The sequence below is a fragment of the Podarcis bocagei genome (assembly GCF_964188305.1).
Source record: "Podarcis bocagei genome assembly, chromosome: 10".
NCBI classification, from domain to species: Eukaryota; Metazoa; Chordata; class Lepidosauria; order Squamata; family Lacertidae; genus Podarcis; species Podarcis bocagei.
The window spans coordinates 12067952-12071526 of NC_138135.1; the positions used below are offsets into that span (position 1 = coordinate 12067952).

The window sequence follows — 3575 nt, forward strand, 5'->3', positions numbered from 1 at the left end:
ATATTCAATAAACCATTTCCATTATCTTGATTTCTTTTTTTTCTGGTAAGTTTCACCATTTCTGCATATTCCACAAGTTTCTGTATCCATTCTTCCTTTGCTGAGACTTCTGCTTCTTTCCATTTTGGGGCAAGTAACATTCTTGCCTCTGTAGTCGCAGGGGAACTTGTCCACTTTGAGATTCTCAATAACATACAGTGGTACCTCGGGTTACAGATGCTTCAGGTTACAGACGCTTCAGGTTACAGACTCCGCTAACCCAGAAATAGTACCTCAGGTTAAGAACTTTGCTTCAGGATGAGAATAGAAATTGCGCAGCAGCAGCAGCAGGAGGCCCCATTAGCTAAAGTGGTGCTTCAGGTTAAGAACGGACCTCCAGAACAAATTAAGTTCTTAACCCGAGGTACCACTGTACTCTGATCAAAGTAACTGTGCTGGCACAATGCACACAGGTGTGTGATGAACTGGGAACATGTGGCCCAACTCTGGCATCAAAGGACCAAGAATCTGTCCTGGTACAAGGCACCTTCCTAAGATTTAATCATGCTCCTATGGTTTAATTGATCATCCCTTCCATGGCATGCATGTTCAACAGCTACCCAGTACACGAGACGGACCACAACATTGTTTTCAAAAATTAAAAATAAAGAAATCAGCCCTTTTTTTCGGGCGCCGCTGACGCTGCCATGGGAGTCGACATACGCCACAACAAGGACCGGAAGGTTCGACGCAAAGAGCCTAAGAGTCAGGATATCTACCTTCGCCTCCTGGTCAAGCTCTACAGATTTCTTGCTCGACGAACCAATGCAAAATTCAACAAGGTGATTCTGAAACGGCTCTTTATGAGTCACACCAACAGGCCTCCGCTGTCCGTTTCCCGCATGATCCGTAAGATGAAGCTCCCAGGCCGGGAGAACAAAACTGCTGTCGTGGTGGGTACAGTGACCGATGATGTTCGCATCCAGGAAATCCCCAAACTGAAGGTTTGTGCCCTGAGAGTGATCCGAGGAGCCCGTACCCGCATCCTGAAAGCTGGTGGCCAGATCATGACTTTTGACCAGTTGGCCATGGCTGCCCCCAAGGGCCAAGGAACTGTGCTGCTTTCTGGACCCAGGAAGGCTCGCGAAGTTTACAGGCAAGGCCCCTGGAACCCCACACAGCCACACTAAGCCATACATCAGATCCAAGGGCCACAAGTTTGAGCGGGCTCAAGGTCGCCGTGCCAGTCGAGGCTACAAAAACTAGATTGGGTCTTCAAATATTTGAAAGCTGTGGTGCGCTGGATTAAATTTGCTATTCTGAATATAAATAAATAAGGTGCCTTCCATGGTTCCAGTTACAGGTAGGTAGCCGTGTTGGTCTGCCATAGTCAAAATAAAAAAAATTCCTTCCAGTAGCACCTTAAAGACCAACTAAGTTAGTTCTTGGTATGAGCTTTTGTGTGCATGCACAGTGTATCTGAAGAAGTGTGCATGCACACGAAAGCTCATACCAAGAACTAACTTAGTTGGTCTTTAAGGTGCTACTGGAAGGAATTTTTTTATTATAAATAAATAAATAAATAAATAAATAAATAAATAAATAAATAAATAGAAATCAGGGGAGCTTTGGGGAAGAGAAGGGAATATATGGCAGATATATCAACAAATCCTCTGCACTAATTGATGGGCCTCTCTATACATCATCCTGGATAAAGGGCCCTCGCGCAGTAAATGCTGATGTTTCGAGCCGCCCAATAGCATTTTGTTAACAAGTAGATAACGGAGGAGCAAGACGTGTTTGTTTAGCTGCTTATAGATAAACCCCGCCGTGTCTTTGTTAAGTTCCCCTCCCCCGCCCCCATGACTGATGGCAAACGCCGAATGCAATAAATAATACTCTAGAGCCCTGATTGGCCATCGGACTGTAGAGCTTCGAATGCAACAGGGAAACAGCCACGCATGATCACAGTGCTTTTCCTTTCCTTGTGATCATCAAGGTAACAATAATAGGTCCAAAATAAATGCCAGGCAGAAAAAAAGCATTCGGTGCGACACCAGGAAAAGGTGACCGAGTGGAAATGTGATTACAGCCATTCCATACCCACCAACATTTCTCCGATGAAAATATGGACATCCTAAGGAAAAGCGGGAAATTCTGGGATCAAATCAGAAAGCGGGGTGGGTTCTGTAAATCCGTGGATGTCCCTGCAAAATAAGAATTGTTTTGAAAATAAGAAATATTTAGGGGGGTGCCAAACTTTGTCCTTGCTCAAGGCGCCATATGGCCAAAGTCCACCTCTTTCAGCCATTCAGTCACATGGGAGAAAATGGGTCTGATTTATACAAGACACTGGGTGCTTAAAGACTATCAGAATTTCAGACTTATTTGTCTCAGGGCGTCCAATGGAAGGAGCAAAACTCTAGGCGGAGGAGCCAGCACCAAGAGAGTGGGCTATTTTCTGCTCAGTCTGAGAGGAATTGCTATTAGTTCCACCCTATGGTCATCAAAAGGGACGCAGGGTGGCACTGTGGGTTAAACCACATAGCCTAGGACTTGCCAATTAGAAGGTTGGTGGTTCAAATCCCTGTGACGGGGTGAGCTCCCGTTGCTCAGTCCCTGCTCCTGCCAACCTAGCAGTTCGAAAGCACGTCAAAGTGCAAGTAGATAAATAGGTACCGCTCTGGCGGGAAGGCAAACAGCATTTCCGTGTGCTGCTCTGGTTCGTCAGAAGCGGTTTAGTCATGCTGGCCACATGACCCAGAAGCTGTACGCCGGCTCCCTCAGCCAATAAAGCGAGATGAGCACCAAAGCCCCAGAGTCGGCCATGACTGGACCTAATGATCAGGGGTCCCTTTACTTTACATTTATGGTCATCAGGCTTTATGGGGCAACAGGAGCAGCCAGACTGCAGTCATAAACCCTCTGCTCTGATCCAGCTGGACTCCGCCCCTTGACCTGACAAGTCCCACCTACTAACTCCCAAGCCCCACCCCCTGAGTCTCCAGTTCTAAACCTCAGGGAGAATGGGTGACCCCATCATCGTGGAATTCTGGGCCATGGTCTCAAAGCATTGGTTGGGACTGGGATGGAGACCCTCTTGTTGCACTCCAACTCCCATCAGCCCCAGTCAACATGGCCCATGGTCATGGGGTTGGAAGTGAGAGTCTAAGAAGCCAGAGGGCCTTCTCGGTAGTGGTGCCCACCCTGTGGAACGCCCTCCCATCAGATGTCCAAGAAATAAACAACCACAGTCATACTTTGGAAGTAGAATGGAATCCATTAGACTTCCAAAACTTTCGGAAACCAAAGCGCGGCTTTGGGTTGGCTGCAAGAAGCTCCTGTAACCAATCAGAAGCTGTGAAAGCCCTGTCGGATGTTCAGCTTCCAAAAATAGTTTGGGAGCCAAAACATTTGAGAACTAAGCGGTTCGAAAACCAAGGTATGACTGTATCTGACTTTTAGAAGACATCTGAAGGCAGCCCTGTTTAGGGAAGTTTTTAATGTTTGATGTTTTATCGTGTTTTTAATATTCTGTTGGGAGCCACCCAGAGTGGCTGGGGCAGTGGCGTAGCGTGGGTTGTCAGCACCCGGGG

The 3575-nt window shown here is 47.1% G+C and overlaps 1 pseudogene across 1 annotated transcript; it reads left to right on the forward strand.

Annotated features, from left to right (window-relative positions):
* Positions 1–658: 658 nt before the first annotated feature.
* On the forward strand, positions 659–1316 carry LOC308596058 (large ribosomal subunit protein eL18 pseudogene; annotated as a pseudogene). The gene has a single exon. The product of its transcript is annotated as a large ribosomal subunit protein eL18 pseudogene (transcript).
* Positions 1317–3575: the final 2259 nt, after the last annotated feature.